The following is a 23,135-nucleotide window of genomic DNA, read 5'->3' as shown; positions in this document are numbered from 1 at the left end:
AGTCATCGTCGTTTGTAGCGTCCTTCCTCTTGCGATCGCTGTGATCATTTGTCCGCGATCGCTTGCGCCGCTGAAAATCGCGGTCCTGCTCAAGGGCTTTGGCAAGTATGAGCTTAAACAGCTCTTTCTCACTATTTTTGGCTGTCCTGGCTTGGTACTTAACTGTGGTTGTCACCTCGTCACGCAGGCAGCGCGGTTGCAATGAGTCCATCAGTAGTTTACATTTTAGCCGAATGCCTTCGTTCCCAGTGAAAAATTCTTGCCACCCTTGCTCTTCTACAAACTCTCTGCTTCGCGCAAAGAATTGCATGATGCGTTCTTTGACGTCACTCTCAGTCATGTTGATCGTGACATTTTCCTTGAACAAAACAGCGACGTCAGGAACAGAGTTGTTCTTGATGAACGAGATAATCTCGTCAATCTTGGTCAGTATGAACTCATCACTGATAGTATCAACGCTGACGTCCCAGTCAAATTCACACCAGACAGCAAGAAGTCGGTTGTCAAACGACTTTTTCACGCTCACAAGCACTTCTGCCATCTTGTCAGCGTCGTTGTTGCATCGCATCGCCACCTCAGCTTCGTATTCACGTCGAAGCTTTCGCCATTGCACCAGGGAGGCGTGCGAAGTACTCTTTAGCTGGGGTGCAGCAAGTGGCATAAATAACGCCACTGGTACAGTTGAACTTCCACTAGAATCGGTCGTTGTTGTTGCCGGAAGCATCGGGTTGCTGCGTGTTGCTCTTGTCATCTTTGGCTTTCACTGCTAAAGAATTCTTTGTAGTAGGTCGCGCTCAGAAGAAAAGTTCAAAGACACCCGAAGGAAGCTGGCACTTCCTGTAAAGTCTTGTCGCCGAGTGTATTGAGTTTGTCGACTAGCTGTCAAAAATGAAACTGAGAAAACTAAAACATGTACTTCGACTTGCTCCCCACATTGCCATCACTAGCGTCCTAGTGATGGTGCTCAACTCCTACTTCAACATGCACCAGCTTGAGTAGACGAACAGTTGTAGATAACAGCAGGCAGTTCTGATAAGCGTCTTTGACTAAACAAAAGACGCTCAGCTTCAACTCCATATCTCGCTGAGCCACATTTACATGGCTGACTGCAACCACATGATGATGGTCAACCTTGCTGCCGCAACTCGACTGCATTGCGTGGGCTCGGTTGGGCTTTTAAACCACGACCCACTACACTTACCTAAACCACATTGTGTTGCTCATGAATGTCAAGAGCCCACGCACACGCAGGGCAGAGGACCCGGATGCAAGTTTCGTGAAGTGGATAGGGATTGATTGATATGTTTTATCTAAGTCGTGCACCCGATCCACACAAAAAGAGAACCGACATCAACATAGTTTCCATGTTTCAGAGAAAGTAGGAGAAACAGTGATTGTAAGTTTCGATCTGTTCCTAAAGACAAGATCATCGGAAGAGAAGAGCATTTTATTTAAGTGGCACCACAATGTTAATGCATGCAACACCACCATTCCCACTTTTGCCGAATACTCGATATGCCACAAGTTCGTTGCTGTCTTCTTAACCCCTCTAATGGGGCCCTGCACATACTCGATATTGTGGGTCAACCTACCCTTGGGATAATGCGAAGCCAGCTCATCTCGGCTTTTGACCTGCCTGTCAACTGCCAGCTAAGTATCTACAAAGCGGAATTTAATCAGAGATATCTGACGCTACTTCATCCTGCTTATGAAAGCATCACACGTGGAGAAAGCTCTCCTGAGCTACTGGAGATGATCAATTCGGTCAACGAGATCAAAGATACGACTTGGCTCGTAGATTCTCTCATTTCTAACCATAGAAATGAAGCAGTCATTGATTTCCTCATCAAAGTTCAGGAACCATTGGAAAACCAGACTCCAACCGTGCAAAACCGCTTAAAAAGTAAGTTACCCCCCTCAAGTAGTACTGTACTCGGCGTTTAACTAACCGCATTGTATATTTTATGTTACACGTAGCTTTTGCAGTAGTCGCACTAAGGCTAGTTAAATGCATGCTCGCGCTACTTGCTACGTTTCTGCTAGCGGGACTTCTATGAGAAGAATTTGACGAGAACCAACACGACGGAAGTGGCTTAATAAACCAATCGGGTGCCGGTGATAACCGCGGCAATCACAGCGTGTCGTCTCTTGTAAAGTGGATGAGAGCTTCCGCCGTCGTTCACGTTTTCGGAAAGGGATTATGGGAGATCCCGTGGAGACCCGCAGCCATTCGCCACCATCGCACACCGACTTGGCTTAATTCGACGCGGTGTTGTCGATTATGCTGTATTGTTTTGTATGCTGATGTAGTCGCCGTGGTGTGTATGCTTCCAAAGCGAGTATTCACCTGGCAGCACGCCTACTGCCACATCATCCAAAGCGAGTATTCACCTGGCAGCACGCCTACTGCCACATCATTACCAAATTGGTGACGGATTCATTACGTTGGCGCAATACTTCCTGGTACTTGATGAATACGAGATCATATTGGCGACTTAAGATGCAGAAAGTTTCGAGTACGGGATACAGGTTAAGACAATATATCTATTAATACAGTATATAGCTTAACTTCAAAACGGAAAATTCGTAATTCAACATGGTAGAATGACACCTGGTCTCAAAATTGATCAAAATCGATAAACGTAAACAGCGGATATGACAGGCGATTTGATAGTAATTTCTCGGTGAGAAAAACACCTCGCGCGATAATTACCGACTCGGTTTGCTGGTATGCGATAGACAACAGTATAGGCAGTTGCGTCGGCTACTTTTTTCACGATTCCTTGTTTGTAACGGGGTACGTAGCCCTAAGTGTACCAATGGTTAAATGAAGTGTGACGTGTCACACTTATATGACACGTCATACTTCGGGATATTTGGTACAAGGTACCAAGGTCGTCCAAAGCTAACCATTGGTTGATGACATTGCATTTCTATAGGTGACTTATAGTTTGTATTAAACCCAAGCTTTATCTACCTATAAATATACTCAGCTTACATTCTACCTTAAATAGGTCACTTCGCTCTCTTTTGATAAAGAGGGGGCCTGTGAGCTGCCGTTCACTGAGGGTTTGTATACTCTCGGAAGCTAACTTCCTCTAGCGCAAGGTGCTGTGTGACCCCGTCACACTTTGTAGCACTCGTAGTCAATTCACGCCACCGCGGGTAGACTACCTGATCCTCTTTGAAGTTCGTTGCCATGGATAGGAACGACTTCTCCCATATGAACGACTCAAAGTTCGAGTCGGTTCGGAAGATGGCAGGCATCTTCGGGATGGAGGCCCTGTAGAGCCTGGTGGTGCAAACACCGACCGAGCAGCTCGAGTGCGTCAATGCGTTTGACGCGTATGAGCAGGGGCTCATCGCGCATGTGCGGAAAAGCCTTCAGGCTCCTGCGGCGGAAGCAAATCCGCCTCACCCGAAGCCAATACGACTGAACGCTAAGCCGTATGAAGAGAAGAAAGGCGAGAACCTTTACCTCTGGGCCCGAGAAGGAGAGCTCGCGATGGACGCGGCTCTGATCTCGACCGATCAACTTCGTGCTGCTTTTGCACTCTCCAACCTTAGCGGCCGTGCAAACGTTGGGTGTACACACAGGAGGCAACATCCCCTAAATGTTTCACATCCTGGGTTCAGCTGTGTGAACTGCTCCGAGCCGCGTTCCTCCCGGGAAACTACGAGTACCGCCAGCGTTCGCGCTTCCTTTCGTGCAAACAAGGGAGGCGTGAACGGCACGAGTACATGCAAGAGATACGGGAGCTTACGGCGTCCCCAGTGGGAAACTCACTCAACGAACACATCAAGATGATTGTGTTCATGGACGGCCTTCGCGTGGGCCGCGCACGCACTCAGCTATTCCGGGTGGAGTCAAACCCCCTTGAAGAGGCGATTCAAGTGGCTCTTCGGGAAGAGTACAGCAATCGCCACGAGCGTACGCCGCCTCAGCGTGGCCTGGGAGCTTCATGTCGGCTCCTGTTCGAACGAGCCCCAACGGACCAGTTCCCATGGATCTCGGGTCCGCCGAACAGCGTGACATCCGCTGCTTCGGCTGTGGGAAGATGGGCCACTTCAAGTGCGACTGTCCCGCGGAAATACTTAGCAGACGGTCCTTCCCTAAGCCCGTCCTCAAGGGTTGCTGGTAGAAGCCAGGATCCCGGGGAGAGGGGAACGCCGGAAACCAGTAGGGGCGGGGCGCCCTACTAGGGAAGAACTAAGTCTTCGTGATGAGTGCGCGGGTGGCGCGTACCACGGGGAAGTAGCTCCCGAAAGTCTTCGCACTCTCGAATCGGCGAAGATCAGCGGGGGGGGGGGGTGCTCGTAGTACACGGATGTGTACGGGGATACGATCATCCCTTTTGAATCTTGATCGATTCTGGGGCGTCGAAGAATTTCGCACGCTGCCAGACGGTTGCTCGTAATAGCAACAAGTTACCTGATGCTTTGAGAGAAAGCAAGGGCAACGGGACGGTGTCAATGCGACTGGTCGATTAGAAGGTCGTCACTATCCCCAACGTCCAAGTAGATCTGGCCGTCAAGTTGGAAGACTTTGACAGCCTCGAACAGCTCACTGTTCTTGGCATGAATCCATACGATATGAGCGTGGGGATGCCCTGGCTTGAGGAGCACGAGCCCTGGATCGACTGGCGAGGCAAGGCAATTGGTGCCAGCCGCCGTGTGAAGTCCGACAGAGAATTGGTGAGTCATGTTCCCACCTCTGGCAGGACTTGAGACGCCCGCAAGGGTTGCCAGGGTACCAAAGCATCCGGCAGATGCTTGGGGGCCGTTGACGTATATGACGACTCCTAGGATGTTCTTATGGTGGCGGCGCCCAGAAGAGGCGCTGGCCAAAAGGTAGCCTTGGTCCACAAGTAGGTAACTTAGTTCCGCAGACAGCTGCAGCTGTCACGAACACTGACAACAGCGTGTTCATAGTGGGTAACAGAGTTCCACACACGGTCGCCCAGACCTTAACCGAAGAGGAAGAGGTCGGATACGCTTCCTGTGTTTTGGTAACAGAGTGCCACACGCGGTCGCCCAGACCTTAACTGAAGAGGAAAGTGTCGGACACGCTTTCTGTGCGGGTACCACCGTACCACACGAGGCCACGAGTGCCTCGGATATCGGAGCGCCGACGTCCCCAGACGTGAGCAGCAAAGCTCCACGTCACGGTCGCCATCGCTGCCGCCGCCGCCTCAAGTCGGATCCGAACTGCGTTCAGATCGATGTCGCTTCAAGCGCCTCGGAGTCCAGGGCCCGGGCTCTCCCGACAAGGCCGGTGGAAGCGTGCTATCACATCTTTAATGGCGAGACCGGTTTACCCGTCAAGGCATCTAGTGTCCACTTGGAACCGATGCCAGCGGTTGCAGAGATACTGAGCCTCGAGGAAATGACGGTCGAGACTTTCCTGGCCAGTTTGAAGGCTGGAGAGATTACTGAGATGGTGGGCATGAGACCTGAGACCACTCGGGAGGAGCTGAACTCCTCCTCTGTCTTGGACGAGAACGTCCTGGAAGACCTGAATAAGCAGCGTCAGACGCGCTTGGGCTCTTAGATCCTTAAGAACCCCAAGAATCCGGTGTATCCTTTGGTGACGGAGTATGCGGACGTGGTGAACAAACACCCACCGACTTAACTCCCACCAGATCGAGGCGTACGGCATGAGATTGCTGGCACAAACTACTGTGTCACGAGACAATGACCACTTCCGCGCGAACAGTGCGAGGTCATTGATGCCTTCTTCGCTGCAAAAACGAAGGCAAGCATGGTGCGGGAGTCGAAATCCCCGCACTCGACGCCAGATTTCTGCGTTCGGAAGCCGAACGGAAAGTGGCGTCTAGTTTACGCTTATAACAAGCTGAACAACGCAGCGGTACCGGCTCAAACACCAATCCCACGAAAGGCTGTGCTGTTAAATAACATGGCCGGAAGCGTACTGTTCAGTGCGCTGGATTTAGTACCACATCCTGATGCGAGAGAGCCACATCCCGCTCACCGCGGTGAGCACTCCAAGTGACATGCTTTGGGAGTGGCTCGTCATGCCGCAGGGATTATCTAAAGCCCTGGCGACGTTCAACCGCCTGGTGACGCAATTGTTCCGGCCATTTCGTGCCTTCATACAGCCGTACATCGACGACATTGTCGTCCATAGCCGTGCCGAGGGAGGCAAGACAGCCATGGAGGTGCATCTAGGACACCTTCGTCGAGTGTTGGACGTAAGGCGAGCGAACAAGCTCTACGCCAACATCGACAAATGTGTTTTCGCATCACGAGAGATTAAAGTTCTCGGTTGCTTCGGAAGCAACGTAGGCGTTCGGGCTGACCCAAACAAGGTCAAGGTCATTGCTGCATGGCTAACGCCCCGATCCCAGAAGGATCTCCGAAAGTGGTTGGGCTTGGACAACTACATTCACAAGTACAATGCAAGGTACGCGGGCTTTGTTAAGCCCTTGGCGGGCCTCCTTCAGAAGGACGTCGACTGGCACTGGGAGCGAGAGCACCAGGATGCCTTTGACAGCATCAAAGCCAGTCTCCAAGAGGCATCTGGCCTGGCCCTGCCGGACGAGACGAAGCCGTTTAGCGTCGTCTGCGATGCCTCCGACTACGCCATCGGGTGTACACTGCTGCAGGCCGACACGGCAGGGCATGAACGAGTCATCTCGTTCCAGTCCAGTCAGCTACCAAACGGAACTACCGTGTCCACAACAAGGAGCTCCTGACAACAATGACATATGCCTTTGCAAAGTTTCGGGTTCACCTTCTGGGCATCGGGCCCTTCGTGATCTACACAGACCCCGTCCTTGAGGACGGCGACTAACTCGCCTCGCCTCTCCCAAAGGATGGCGAGGTGGCTGTCCTTCTTCACGGAGTACAACTTTTGCGTCAAATACAACGCCCTGTCTTGGCGACCTGACTACGAGTTGGCCCACGTCACACGGGTGACAAGGGATGTATATGACCGGATACGCATGGCGTATCGGGGCGATGAGGCTGTCGCGCCTATCGTCAAGTTCCTCACGGCAGGAACGAGCGCGAAGTCCGCCTGGCTCTCACCGTGACAGCGCTCACGGCTCCGCCGATATGAGTCGAAGGACGGCCTCCTCGATTACCAGGTGGAGCGCAATGAACCTCTACGGGTGGTCGTACCCAACAACGAGAATCTGAAGTTCCATATCCTCCCGGAGGCGCACGACACGCCCTGCAGCGGCCACTTGGGCCGCGAAAAGATCTTTCTGTCGGTCTCTCAGGCCCTCTGGTGGACCCACATGTACAAGTGGGTCGCCTGGTACGTGAAGACATCTGGAACATGTCAGCGGGTCAAACCCGCAGGGCACTCTTCGGCTCCACTACAGAGCCTGCCCGTACCACTGACTGTTGGAAGTCGATGAGTCTTGACTTCATCGTTGGGCTTTCAGCCGACGGACACAGCAATACCTGTATTTTGGTGTTCGTGTGTCGGCTGAGCAAGATGGTACATCTTGCTCCGGTTCCCGTCACTGTTACGGTCGAACAAGCCGCAAGGTTGTCCGTCGATGGCGTGTTCCGCTATCACGGTGTCCCGGAGACGATTGACCCGGACCGAGACCCGCGGTTCACGGATGCGTTTTGGAAAGCGCTGTTCCGTTTACTAAGAACTCGTCTGCAGATGTCCACTGCGGACCATCCGCAGAGAGACGGCCAGACAGATCGAGTGTTCGAGGACACGCTGCGCAGTGTGTGCGCATCAGCGCCACGTACGTGGTCGACGCAGATTCCAGTTGCTGAGTTTGCGCTCAACAACGCGATGCACGCGTCCCCGGGATTCACGCCGCTCTACTTGAACGGCTTCCGTCACCCCAGAGTGCCTCTCACTCTTCGAGGAGCCACTGACGCCTCTATTCTAAGTGGGGGGGGGGCTCGGAAAGCCCTTTCCTCAGAGGTCTCGGATGTGAGACCAGTGTCACTGCAAAAAAAAGTGGAATTCTTTATGGATACCAAGCTGAGCGTTGTCAGCAGGGTCCGCGATGCCATGGCAGCGGCCCAGGATAGACAAAAGGAGTACTCCGACAAACATGGAAGAGGGAACCTAAGTGTATTTAAAGTGGAGGACTTAGAGTTACTAGACACGAGGCTTCTATCTCGTGACACTGTCAGCTCTGTCGGCAGCATCAAGCTGAAGCACCGCTTCGTCGGACCATTTGCAGTCCTAGCCAGACATGGTGCGTCGTACACCATCGACTTGCATAAGTCAATGACGACGCACCCGACGCTCTATGCTAGACGTCTTAAGCGATACTTTGATCCGCAGGGGGTTGCTGACTCGCAGACCCACCTTGACCCAGCTCCTCGAAGCGAGGGCCGGTCACAGACGTCGACGAGGGTGTCAGAGCAGGCTCCCAGTCTCGGTCTGTACGGCAAAGATGCGGTCACGACCGTTCGCCGGAGGGGCTCCGAACGAACGGACCCTGTAGCCATACGCCGAGTACACTGAATACGCCGGGTACACAGCATACGCATACGACTGAGAGTGCGCCGAAGGCGGCAGCAGAGCCTCGATCCGTATGATCATGCGGAATGTCTCGTCCAGATCGGACAAAGAGGCCCGTCGGTTCACCCGCTGATGCAGGCTCGCGACCTCACGCTCCAACAGGTCCAGGTGGCCTGCAAGACGAGCGAGCTCGTCCTGATTTCCGGCCAGGGCGGCAGCAACACCGCCAGTTCCAAGGCCAAGTGCAATCTCAAGCCCGAGGAAACATTGACGGAGGCGGTCAACCTTAGGGCCCTGTGTCGGACCCACAGGAGAAGCACTCGGACGAGAGTGGCGTTCCGGAGGCGCCAAATACTCGTACTCGTACGAGGGCACCTCCACCCTTGCTTGACCGGAATGAAGAAGTCCACTTCCACTAGGAGAGGATTCTCCAGTATCAACGGCGTCGCGGTAAGCGACAGCACCTAGTGAAGTGGAGGGGTTATGCCCACTCCGAGAACTCGTGGGAGCCGATTGAACGGCTTCTGATTGACTGCCCGAAGGCTGTCCCAATCTGGGAACAGAAGCGGCGGCAGCTTCAAAAGTAGTCCGGGGCTTCTTGCCCGAACGGGGTACGGACGTTGACGGCACTCCGGAGCCGCGCTCATCGTGAGCGCTAGAAGCCGCGCGCTTCAGAATGTCTCGTGGCAGCCTGCTCTTGCTGATTATGTGGGCAAACCGAACACGGAGATCACGCTAGTCCAGGATGCGGGACAGCAGCTGACCTTCATGGAGTTCCGGTAACTCCGAGGATGAGTACTTGAGAGACTCCGCCCGAGCCAAAAACATGTTTCCACAAGAACCCCAGTTGGGACAGCTCTCGGGTCGAACCCAGGGGTAGCCCCAAAGAGGGTAGAGACCACCCCGGTTCTCGGGCTTCTTACGGCACGTTGTGAAGTCCTAAAGAGAAATACCGTGTGGCGTGAGAAGCACACACCGAGCCGCCTCCAAGTTGTCAGCAAACAACCGTTCCTTCTGGACGTGGGTGCGTTTGTTAACGCCCCTAGAGGTGTGGCCGCCAACAAGGCCACGAGGAGCGACGATAAGGTCCAAGAAGAGGTGAGCCCCAGGTGGGTACTTGAGAGTCTCCGTCCAAGCCAAGAATATGTTTTTACAAGAAGGGACAGCTCTCGGGTCGAACCCACGGGTAACCCCAAAGAGGGTAGAGACCACCCCGGTTCTCGGGCTTCTTGCGATACGTTGTGAAGCCCTTGAGCGAGATACCGTGTGGCGTGTGAAGCACACACCGAGCCGCCTCTAAGTTGTCAACAAACAACTGCTCCTTCTGGACACGGGTGCGTTCGTAAACGCCCCTAGAGGTGTGGCCGCCAACAAGGTCACGAGAAGCGACGAGAAGCTCCAGGAAGAAATCAGCCCCAGCGCTCTCCTCGGGAGGCCAATACCCGCTTGAGCTGATGGCAGCTCCGTGACTGGCGAGTACCACCACCGAGCCCCCACGCGCACGCTGGGCAGCTTGGCAGTCGTTCTGCTGCTGGTCGAGGTCATTAGTGATCTCGCGGGGCTCAAAAAATAGCACCCTCTCTCTCTCCTCCTTCTCGTCCTTTTCATCCGAGGAATCGAAGAGGCCCCGAGGGGAGTACCCAGTCTCCTTCTCCTCCCGGAGCGAAGACTTAGAAGCCGTACGCTTCTTAGAGGCCTTGGCGCATTCGACTTTAGCGGTCTTAGCACGTGCAAGACCTTCGGCAAGCGAGCGACGTTTGCGAGTTTTTTCTTCCTCATCGTTGCCAGCTTTGGGAGTGCCCTTAGCCTTGACGGCCGGACTCTCAGAGCGCACAGACGTTCTGGGACTGTGATCACCTTGATCACTTGCGAGCGACTGCACGCTGTCGGTTTTGTGCTCGCTGGGCACTGAGTAGTGCCCTCCCGTAGAGCCCGCAGGAGAATCATGCGTGCTCTCGGACTCGGCTTCGTCCTCACTGCCAGAGTAGAACTCACATTCAGCGAGCCGAGGGTTTGGACGATTGTCTGGTGAGGCCGAGGGCGACGAACTGCGAGGCTTGATTGCTCGCTTGCTCACAGTCGCGCCACCCGTTGAACCGATCGGCTCGGAGGTCACCTTAGTAGCACCATCAAGTGCCGAGTCTTTGTCGTTCGTGAGGCTTAGTGCTCTTGGCTTGCGCCTTTCCGCCAGTAGCCTTGGGGCGCGTCTTCGCACCGCGCTTCGGAGTGCCACGAGGCATGGCAACGGTCGAAGTGGAGACAAGAATGGGAACGCTCAGACGGCTGCTCGAGGCTCTAGCTGTAAAGTGAGCCTCCGCCGCGCTCGTGCGGCCAAGTCGATGTTTGTTTACTTTGAGAATGAAAGTTTGTGACGTACACTTCTTCATTCTGATTTGTCGGCCAACTGAACCTAGGGGAGGGGGTGTAACGGGGTACGTAGCCCTAAGAGTATCCCTAGTCACATGTTAGAAGTATGACACGTCATACATCGGGATATTTGGTACGAGGTAGCAAGGTCGTCCAAAGCCAACCATTGGCTGATGACATTGCTTTTCTATAGGTGACTTATACCGTATTTAACTCAAGCTTTATCTACCTATAAATATACTCAGTCTACATTCTACCTTAAATTGTTCACTTCGCTCCCTTTCGATAAAAGCAGTCCTGTGAATTGCCGTTCACTGAGAGTTTGTATTCTCTCGGAAGCCAACTTCCTCTAGTGCAAGGTGCTGTGTGACCCCGTCACAAAGAGAATTGGCATCGACATAGTTTCCGTCTCTTAAAGACTATGGGAGAAACAGTGACTGTAAATTTCGATCTGTGACTGAACACAAGATCATCGGAAGAGGAGAGCATTTGACGAAGGTTGTACATGGCCAGTGGCACCACCATTTCAAGCATGCAAATACTGCCATTTCCATTTATGCCAAATACACGATATGCCGAAAACTCGTTGCTGTCTCAATAACCCCTCTAATGGGGCCCTGCACACGCTCGACGTCGTGGGTGAGCTCAATGTGGGGATCATGCGGATCCAACTCATCTCGGCTTATAACCTGCCTATCAACGGCCAGCTAAGTGTGTACAAAGCGGAACACAATGGAAGACAACTAACGTTACTTCATGCTGTGTATGAGAGCATCCCACGAGGAGGCAGCCCGCTTGAGGTAACAGAGATGATCGATCCGGTCAGCGAGATCAATAACATGACGTGGTGTGTAGATGCTCTCGTTTCCAGACACAGAATTGAAGCAGTCATTGATTTTCTCAGCCGGGTTCAGGAACCATTGGAAAATCAGTCTCCGATCCGCTTGAAAAGCAAGTTACTCGCCTTAAGTTGTATTGTACTAGGCATATAACTCATCGTGTCGTGAATTTTGTGTTACAAGTAGCTTTTACAGTAGCGTAACAACACGACTGAAGTGGCTTCATGGACCATTCGGGTGCTGGTGACAACCGCGGCGATCACAGCTTGTCATCGAGAGCTTTCACCGTCGTAAGCTTCTTCGGAAAGAGATAGTGAGAGATACCGTGGAGACCTGCGGCTATTCGCCAACCTCGCGTACTGATTTGGCTTAGTTTAGCGGGGCGCTGTCGGATCTTCTGTGGTGTTCTGTATACTGGTGTAGTCGCCGTGGTGTGTATGCTTCCAAAGGGTGTATTCCCTGGGAGCACATCTACTGCCACACCACATATCAATTTGTATTTTGGTTTTTCGTGTTGGCGCAGTACTTCCTGGTACTTGACAAAGACGAGATCGTATTGGCGACTTGAGCTACGGAAAATTTCGAGTACGGTATACTGGTTAATACAATACTTCTTTTAATGCATTCTATAACTTAACTTCAAAACGGCAAATCCGGAGTACAACATAGCAAAATGGCACCTGGTCTGAAATCGATAAACCTAAGCAGCGAATATGACAAGTGATTCGAAAGTACATTTCGTGGTGAGAAAACACATCGCACGATAATTACTCGCTCGGTTTGCCGTTCTTGTTTTGGTTGCAGCATTCACTCACCATCCTTACGATCTACAGAGGCGTCACTCCTGCCACCATGGTATATTATTTCCTGCATAAACGGCGCGATGTTCCAATCCAACAAGTGAAATCAGCGATTATTGGCATCCGTATAATCAGTTCGGCCAGCACCTTTTTCCATGACGACATTTTGAATGTGCATATTTTACCCCACTTAGCTACGAATTTGACATTTTAAAGTCGAAAAGGTGTATAGGTATTAAAATCAACGAAACTACTACGCGCATGCGGCTGAAGACATGGTTGCGTGTTTGATCTTTTAATTTCATATGTTACTTTGCGAACGTAGCAGTAAAAAATCTATGTAAATAAAACAAACTCATGTTTGCCTGTGTTCCCAGACGCTTGTAATCTAAAAGTGGATGGTACATCAAATGGTTGACTAAAATATTTCCTCGCATATGCAGTCGTGGGGGCATCGTCATACATATATTCAGTAAGAGCTAACTGTTTAACTTCAACTCATGTGGAGTTGAAGACCCCAGGAGTGGCGTGGTGGGTGCTTGAGCTGCTAGAGGAACCTTGAGAACTGAGGTTGCTGTATATGTCGGACTCGTCCATCGCTCTTTGGCACTAAAATGAGTGGACTCTACCGCGCCGGAACACCTGCTGAACCAGGAGTACTAGCGAGGTTCGGGCTTCTGCTGCTGACTCCCTTTCTCGAGGAAACTACTATTCTTGCTAATCAAGAAATCCAATTTCCTCGCATACGCAGTCGTGGGGGTATCATCATACATATATTCAGTAAGAGCTAACGGATTAACTTCAACTCATGTGGAGTTGAAGACCCCCAATTATGAGGATCCGGAAGCTCTACTGAAGTCGGTGCATGTGTCTTGAGCCACTGACGATCATGGCCGACAGCACTTGGACTGACTCCTTGCATAGTCTTGTGTACTGCTTAAATGTGTCGGATGCCCAGAGTCCGTGGAATTGGATGGTGAGTGTGTCAACTCCGGCCCGGTACATGTGAGTTGCGCCGCCTGCTCTGAGCGAGTGAGGACTAAATATCCTCGGATTGTTGCCGAGCCTTGTTGCTGCTTATCTGATGGCTCTTGATATTGCTGTGTGTAGCTGGCTGATCGAGACGATTGATGCCCTTCAGAAGCATGCGAATTTGTGTGTTGTCGCTCGGGAACGCCATGTTGGCGGCCAGGAAGAAATGTCATATACCGTGTAGTGTAGATGCAATAGTTGAGCCACGCACGGGTCGGCCAGAGCCGTGGCCGACCTGAAGACCATGAGTTGCGAAATCGGTGATGAACTGAACTTGGTCGCCCAATGTGTAGCTGCGTAGCGTAGGGTCCACCTCGTTGCGAGTTGCCCAGGCATACCACGCGCTTAGCGCGCTGCGGTATTTGCCGTATGTTGATGCCGCGACAGAGTGGGCTCTGAGATAGAACGCCAAATCGCTTCCAGACCCGACACGTCTGTTGTCAGAGTAGCCTGCGTCCAGTCCAATGTTAGTTTAGCAAATAGAGGTGCATGTTGAGCGCTAGATGTCACGCGAGAGCCCGCGTCAGCAATCCGGTTGTCTACACCGGCCACATGAGCGGCAGAGAACCGGAGCCTGTATTCCGCTTCCCAGTAGCCGAGCAGTCTAATGAAGGTTTGCGTTCTGGGAATGCGGGACGACATTTTGTTCTGCCATGCCACCGCCGACGTGTTGTCGATGCGGAATTGAACATGCACAATGCCGCTGCTGCTCGAACGTTGTTGTCTCGACCAGGCTGGACCCCATGTGTGTACTGCAAAGGCGCAGGATAGTATTTCCCTGTAATTAATATCGAAACCGACGGTGGAATCGAGTTTCGATGCGTCGATCATCTGACGCTCAGCGCTGGAGAATGTGTATTGTAGCACCATTTGTGCCGTTGTAACCAGAGCGCAGAGGCCACTGTCGGAAGCGTCCATTTCCACAATGATGTCTGGTGGGGGCGCATTGTGGAAGTATCGTAGGGGAACGCCGTTGAGTAGCGGGGAACGTAAGATGTAGGACCACCCGCACAGGTCCTGACGCATGTCCGCGCTAACAGGCACCCGATCCCATCTGCGAAGCTGGTTTTCTTGGCGGCGTAGGCTCTGTAAGAATGGACGAGCGGGGCGGACGCACGTGGCTACGTGAAGTAGACGACCGAGGAGTGAGTGATATTCGGACCGACTGAGGGACGTCATGGTTAACGTCGCTGCCACGCACGTTTTGGCTTTCTCTATCTTCTTCCGGGGCATGGCGACGTGACCGATCGCAGTGTTAAAGATAAGACCGAGAGCCTTCTGTCGACTACTCCAAGGCGTGAATTTGTCTTCATTAATAGCCGCGTGACCGAGTACGGTGATCATCGCGTGACGAAGTGACTGTTCCGTGTCGCTGCAGTTGCTGCCAATATCGGCTGCCACGTTGATGTGGTCGTCCACCCAGTAGTATTTGAGCACGCCTGAAGGTTGATGCGGGGTGACAGAGTTCCCGTGTACATGAGCGATCGCTCCGCCGACAACTTCGTAGCTACCGGGTGAGCCGGACCATCTGAAGGCAGCGGACATATCGATAACTAACGCATTGTCTGGCTCTAGTCGGCCGCCAAAGAGATATGCACTCTCACTATGCGTGCATACGTTACGGAATGCGAACGCCACGTCACCAGCTTGCAATTTGACCACTGTACCCGGGTGGTTCTGCTACGGAGTGATGACCTCAGACGCGATGGCGTCGCAGTGCTGATATGACGGTGGCCATATACGCGACGTGTCCGTTTGATCGTTCACGGATTGTCCGTCCGGGTAGGATAGGTCGTGAATGACGTGTTCGTTAACGAGAGGGTCGTCGTCGCCTTTGTCCACCACTCCGAAAGGACTAACATGCACCTCGGGTCATATTTCCAGGATGTCGAGGTCGACGACAATGCACCGCCAATTTTCCTGTTCCTTGCGTATATTCTTGACCAGGATGTGGTAGCGATCTGTGGCCGATTGGTGGTTTGGAGGATAGGAGCGCTGGCGCGTCCAAGGTCCGACGAGAGGTGTACGGACGCCGTATTGAGCGATATCGAGCAGCGCCTCTAAGTGCTCGTATCCTCTGCAAGCATGGCGTAGTGTTACAGGAAGAATGTTCTTGTTGGGTCCATAGTCATCGACCGTTTGGACGCGCAATAGTTAGACGAACTTTAATAAACTGATGTGCGTGCGCCGAATGAAGTCTGAGAGCACCCGTTGGAGATGCTTGTTCAGTACTGGCCCTCCGTCCCGGGAAGGAGATGGCGCTGCTGGCATCGATAGTCCAACTGTCTGTAGTGCCGCGCTAACATGTTGTAGACGAATGCGTTCCCATAGATGTGCTCGTGTCTCCGCCTGTACCGCTAGGGCCTGAGTTGCCGCGATGCTCGGAGGTGGACGCTTCAGAGATTGATGTGCCGGAGCTCGGCAGGTACATGTTGCTGTGAGTTGGCGGCGTGCTCCCGTAATGTTGTTTTGTGTAAGCTGTGGTGCTAACCGTGCTCCCGGTGCGCCACTAGATTGGCGCTGAAGCCGAGGTGGTACTCGGTTTGACGTCGCGGATGGAGATGCCATGCGACGTCCGAGCATAGAGTGAGGCGAAACCGGCTCGGTGACGCCTTGGGGCGGCTGCGTGTCTGTCGAAGCGCCGTGGGGCGGCTCTGCAGAAATGATAGGGCCATGGGGCGCCTTAATGGGCATGTCTTCCTCTCGACGTTCTAGGCCACTAGAGGAGGAAATGGTAGGAGGTGATCGCCCGCGTAGGCGGGGAATATAAAGTTGTTGTCCGTTGGCAGAACCATATACCGGTGTATTTAATGTGGTTGTGCAATCGTACCGTAGAGCTGACGAACTAGCAGCGCCACGGCCACTTCACTGTCGTGTGCGGCGGTTGCCTTGGTAACGCTCTCGCCCGTAATTCCGGTCAATAAGTTCCTGTAACTCCAGCGGTAGACGGCCGTTCCAGTGGTGGGTACGACGAGAGTGGGCACAACGGTCGGCATTTCCGCCGTAGCACATACCTCCGCCCATAAACCGCAGCCAAGGCTCGCGCCCGCCGGCATCACGTGGGATGAGGCGGATAATGTCGTCCGGCATCATGGGCACACGGGAGGAGGGCCACGACATGAGGACGAGTTTGCCGACGTCTGGGTTGGGCGAGGTTCAGTCGCTGGGGGAAAGCTAGTAGCTCCTGGTGTCTTGGCTGCTAGACGGAGAGCGAGGCCATCGAGAGGTGCCTGCCAGTTGGGACTGTGATAGTCGACGGCTCTCACGGCCTCGGAAAAGTCACGCCACCAGTGTGGAGCGTCCATCATCAGGTGATCCAAAGCCTTGCCGAGGAATTGGTTCACGTGAAGAAGCGTGAGCAGTACACGCTCGGGTGTGTTCTCGTCTCGCTTCTTGTTAGCAAGTACAAACCGCTTCAGTCGCGAGAGAAGCCGGCGGACATAATCGTACCACAGGGCGTCTCCAAGCGAGACTAATCCACCAATTGCCGCCAGCACGTCTTCATACGTCTGGCACTGGGCATTCATCACCGGTAGAGACGCACTCGCGCCGAAGTTTTCTGAGAAGTTTGCGTTGGATGAGCCTCGACGCAGTTGCTCCAGTTCCGATTGTGGTCGGAAGTGCATGACGGTAAGGCCTCTTGAGCCTAGACGGCCGCTGTAAATTGCCATCAGCACCGCGGGTGGAGCGTCGAACCGGACGCTGTCGAGTTCACGCAAATGCAATACAAAAGACATTGGAGACAACCGCCTACCTGTCTCAGAGTTTAGTTCCTTGAAGATACGGTGTGCCGCGAGCTGATGTGCTTGAGGCGGGTGGTACTCGCCTTTAGTGCGAGTACGAGGGGCAGGGAAACTGGCACAACGAAGTTGATGAAGCTCGCGCGGTGGCATGTCAGCTGGGTTGCCGAGCGGTGGAAGGGTCCACATAGATGACCCGCTATCGGCTGTGGTCGAGACAGAAGCAGACACCAAGTCTACATTACCACAAAGTGGTGAACCGCGAGAGATGGGTGTCTCCTTACTGTGGAGCTCGCGACGCAGCTCGGTAAATAGCTGAAAAAGTTGATCAACTTTATCTTCAAGTTGACGGTGACCGTGGATTGTTTGGGGGGCTGTACTAACAGGTACCGTCGGACCACCCGGCTGAAAACCGCGCATAAAGTCGTCGAGGCTGAATGCTGAGTCCACAGGGGCGGAGCTTGATGTTCCGGGGAAAGGTTCTTCTCGGCCACGAGACGGAAGCGCCGCTGACGTAGCGCTCACCGTATTCACCTGCTTGGCGTATGCCGCCTGGAGGCCTGGCTGGTCGTCTCCACAAGCGGGGGGAAACGCGCAGGGTAGTGGTGCCGGGAAGGTCGCGTCTGGAACGACAGGTAGAGGCTCAGTCGATGGAAAAGATGCTGCGTTAGGGTGTCGAGACTGGGGCGGAAGCGCATCACCCGTCTCACTGCGGACGGATGGGTTGGTTTGTTCCGTGGTTGGAGTACCAGTACGGGGCTTCGCGACGGCTTTACGCTTCTTTTTGCGGGCATCTGCAAGGTCGGCTTCAGACACAGGGTCTACGCGCTTGGCCTTACGCGATTCCGCCCTGATGCGTTTGGCCACTTCTTTCGCTCGGATGCGCGCGCTTGAGCGACCCGGGGACAGTGCCGCTGCACTGGACGAAGGTTCGGGCTCGTCGATGACGATCACGTCGCTCAGTGCCTCATTGGCGACGCGTACCGAAGGACTCAGACGGTCCAGAGAGAGAGAAGAGTCCGGCGGGGGCGCACTTCCGGACGAACACGTGGACTCCGCCGCCGGTGGTTCAGCGCTATCGGGCATCCGGTCGTAGTCGGTGGATGCGTGCTTGGGCTAAGAGGGTCCACGACGTCCGAGGCGGCCGCAGCGCTTGATCCAAGTGTCGGCGCTGAAGGTGCTGCCGGGGCACTCTCCGAAGTGGAGGCCGCGCGTGGTGATTGGTGGCGAGCGCTTGACGCCGTTGAGGTAGGTTGTGGCAGGTGCCTGGGCGAGCCTAAAGCCGGAGATGCGGTGTTCGAGGACGTCGATGTGGGTGGATGGGCCATGGCGACGGAGGCGGTGAGGTTAGAGAAGTTCTGGAGTTAGACAAGTTCTGGAGTTGAGCTGCTTGCTTGAGCTGCTAGAGGAAACTTGAGAACTGAGGTTGCTGTATATGTCGGACTCGTCCATCGCTCTTTTTGGCACTACAATGAGTGAGCTCTACCGCGCCGGAACACCTGCTGAACCAGGTGTACTAGCGAGGTTCGGGCTTCAGCTGCTGACTCCTTTTCCCGAGGAAACTACTATTCTTGCTAATCAAGAAATCCAATATCCTAAGCGATTGTGTTTTTTTTTACGATTTCCTTAAAGGTTATCCCAAAGGATTGAAGAGCATTATAGACCGCTAGTAATTGTTTGAGGTTTGATGTGACGGATTGCATGCCGGCGTACCCAAGTTACGTAAAGTGTGGCCTGTCGCGCTTCGGAGCGCCTGGTACATGGTACCAGGGGATTTATAGGCCAGTCATTGGCTAACAACATAGCTTCACTATACCGGTATCCTCCGCTCGTTATTGACAGTCATGAAGTATTACAATTTGCAACGATAATTGTGTATAAAAGATGATGCACGTCGCGCTGCGTGAAATACGAGAAAGTGCAATACCGGTATACATGAATTGATTCAAGAAGCTTGTCGCAGAGCGGACTGCTTTCAATAGTGTCGTGCTATTCAGCCACAGCTTCTATGCTACCATCTACCAAACTGAGACTAGCTAATTAAGATATAACCTCATTTCTACAATATCTACGTCCTGTATAGCAAGTCTTGTTTTCTTGTATCATGCTTTTACTGTTTTCTCCTGCGCATGATCGTCTAGACCGCTGTAGAAAGCTTCAATGACTCCATTAATGTTACCACACTGATCCCATGCATCGAGCGAGAACTTCTCGGCAGCAGCAACGGCGGTACGTATGCGCGAGGGTAGCATCTTGTAGAGTGGGAAATGTCAGCTGTGTTGCAAATTTTTGTGTTGTCGATAACATGGGGAGGTTCAAAATAAGATCATTAGATTGGCTATAAATATTGTCAGTAATAAGTGAGCGTCAGTATAGAACGGAGGATGCTAGTAGGTAACTTTTGTTTGTATTTGAGCTTAAACTAAGTCTGCGTATAAAAACATTTAGTCTGAAGCTTACTTTTGACTGCTTACTTCGTCCGTTTGACAAGGGACCTGCAACTGCTGTTCACTAAGCGTTTGTATACTCTCCAAAGCGGACTTCCTTCAAGCGCAAGGTGCTGTGCGACGTCCCGTCACACTTGGTAGCACTAGTAATCAATCATTGTAGACTACCTGTATTGTTGCTGTTACGAACAACCGTCAAGCGGCGTGCAAGCTCCGCGACGCTCCTGAATCGATCCAGAATCTAAAAAGACGATCGTATCCTACACGTCAGCGTACTACAAGCAGTCAACCGCTACCCTTCGACGATTCAAGAGTACATAGACCCTCAGGTGCTACGCCCTACGGTGCGCGCAATCCGCGCTCTCATGAAGACCTGGTTCTTCACCAGAAAGGTGTCCCGCCCTGAGTGGTCTCCAGTGCTCCACTGGCCCCGAAAGCATGGCTTTCCCCAGCGACCCTTAAGGACGGACTTAGGAAAGTCCGCCTATGGTTTCTCTCCGCGGGGCAGTCGCGCTTGAAGTAGTCCAGCTTCCCGGAGCAGAAACAGCAAATGTCGCGTTGTTTGACGGACCAAAGATTCATTGATATAGGTCCGGCGGGGTTCGCCGGTTGAAATTCGATGCTGAACTCCCGGGCCATGCTGAGGCCAGCGTACGCGCCTAGCGGTGACTATATTCGTCTCAAAGTGCCACTCGAATCGCCCCTTAAAGGGTGCTTAATTGCATCCGGAGTAACTAGGCTCGCGCCGAGCTCACACAAAGTCCGTTTATGACACCGTCACGTTAATATGTTCGTTCATTGGGTTGCCCACTAGGTGTGCCGTAAGCTCCCGCATCTCTTGGATGTCCTTATGCAGCCCACGTTTCCCTTGTCTGAACGAGAGGAAACTCGAGTGCTATCGAAAATCGTTGCTCGCCGGGAAGAACACGGGTTGAAGCTGTTTGCACAGCTGAGTTCATGTGTGAAGCATCCAGGCGAAGTCACCTTCCGCGTGTAGGCCCAATGCTTAGCACGACCGCTAAGGTGGGCGAGCGTGAAAACAATTCGAAGTCGCTCGGGCGAGCTTAGTGCCGCGTCCATAGCGATCTCTGCTTCGCGAGCCCAGAAGTGAAGGGGCTCATCATCCTTCATTCCTTTGACTTCATCTTAAGTCGTATTGGCTTCTGGTGTGGCGGCCTTGCTTCTACCGCCGGCGCCGGTAGGTCGCCCTGCACATGCGCGATGAGCACTTTCTCGTAAATACCAATGCATTGACACGTTCAAGCTACCTGGCCAGCGCTAATGCCATCTGGCTTCGCAAGACCTTCGTCCGAAGATGCCAGCCATCTTCCGGACTGATTTAAATTGTGAGTCGTTCAGGTAAGTGAAGGCGTTTCTGTCTATGGAGACGGTCGATGGGAATGTGGCCACTGTACCAAATGTCCAAATAGATCCGGTTGTCAAGTTTGAAGACGTCGACTACCCAGAACCGGTTACTGTTCTCGACATGGAACCCTTCGATTTGATCCTGGTATGCCCAAGCTCGAGAAGCACGATCTTTGTATCGACTGCCGAGGCAAGGCAATTGGTGCCGTACTCCCTGCAATGTTCGGCAGAGCATTAGTGAGTCATGTTCCTACCTCTGTCAGGACCCGGGGGGGGGGAAGGGCAAGGTCTGCTTGAATACCGAAGCACCTGGGGGACGCTGGAAAGTCGTCGACGTATATGACGGCTCACAGGAGGCTTCAATAATAGGTGCCGGACAAGTGGTTAGTTTATGTCCACGAGTGGGTAACATCGTTCCGCATACAGCTGCAGCTATCTTGGACGCTGGTATTAGGTGCGTAGCAAAGCTCCATAAACGATCGACAAGACCTTAGCGAAAGTGGTAGGCATTGATCATGCCTTCTGTGTGAATAACGCAGTTCTTTAAAAGGGTATGAGTGCCTGAGATGTCGCTACCAAGCCATCCATCGACGTGGTGGCGAAGCGTCACATCCTGACGGTTGCCGTCGACCACACCGCCGCTTCAAGCCTCTCGGAGATCAGGGCCTGGGTTCCTCCGACGCCGTCGGTGGAAGCGTGTTATCACATTTTCCATGATGAGACCGGTTTACCCGTCAGGGCATCCACCATCCGCTTGGAGCCGCTGGCCGATGTGTCAGAGATATTGACCCTCGAGGAAATGCCGGCGAGGGATCTCCTGGCCAAATTTGAGGCTATAGAAATTGCCGAGATGGTGCTCACCAGACAAGAGACCACGGAGGAGGGGCTGACCTTCCCCTCTGTTTTGGACGAATACGTAAGTGAGGAGCTGAGCAAGCTGCGCCAAGTGCGCTTGGGTACTGAGATTATTACGAGCCTCGAGGATTCAGTGTATCTTTTGGTGACGGAGTATGCGGACGTGGTGACGAAGCACCGACCCAACCACCCCCCCCCCCCCCCCGGATCGAAGGGCCAACCTTCTGTGCTCGAAAGCCGAAAGGGAAGTAGAGTCTTGTTCACACTAACATCAGCTTAAAAACGCGACGGTGTCGACCCAGACACCAATTTCGCGAAACAATGTAATGTTGAACAACATGGACGGCTGCGACTTGAACGGCGGTACGACCGGGTGGACAATTACTACCAGATCTTGATATGTGAGGGAGACATCGCTGTCACCGCGGTGATCACTCCAAGTTGCATGTTTGGGGGGTGGATCGTCATGATTCAGGGCCTAGCTACTCCTCTACACCATTCAATCGCTTGGTTACGCAGCGTTTCTGACCGATGCATGCACTCGTTCAGATGCGACGACATATTTGATCATAGCCGTGTCAAAGGAGGCAAGACGGTGCATCGGGAGACTCTGCGTCGGGTACTGGATGTCATGCGATCTAATACGCTCTACGCAAATAGCGATAAGTGAATCTTCGCATGATCAAAGAAAATTGCTATCGGTTGCTTCGTTAACAACGTCGGCGTTCGGACTGATCCAGACAAGGTTAAGATCATTGCAGCGTGAACGACGCCCCGATCTTAAAATGATACTAGGGAAGTGGTTGGGCTTGGCCGACTACCTCCCCAGATACAGCGCAGGGTACGCGGTTATCGCCAACCCCTTGTCAAATATCCCTAAATAGGTCGTCGACTTGCAATCGAAGCTGGAGCACTAGGACCTCTTTGACAGCATCAATGCTATATTTCATGAGGCACCGGTCCCGGACCTGTCGAAAATATAGATGCCGTTTAGCGTCCTTTGCAACGCTTCCGACTATGCGAACGGTTGCACATTGCTGTAAAACGATGCGGCCTGACATGTACGAGTCATCTCGCTCCAGTCCAGGCAGTTCAAGACCGTCTAGTCGGAGCTACCAAGTTCTCGACAAAAAACCCCTTGATATGAAGGTTCCCTCGTGATGTCTCGGGAACAATCTCTAGGATCCTGGCGCTTTGTGATCTACACCGACCACGCATCCTTGCGG

Source organism: Phytophthora infestans, genomic scaffold, assembly GCF_000142945.1.
Source record: "Phytophthora infestans T30-4 supercont1.33 genomic scaffold, whole genome shotgun sequence".
Taxonomy (NCBI): Eukaryota; Oomycota; class Peronosporomycetes; order Peronosporales; family Peronosporaceae; genus Phytophthora; species Phytophthora infestans.
The sequence above is the reverse complement of the archived record's forward strand: the minus strand, read 5'-3'. Positions refer to the sequence as shown.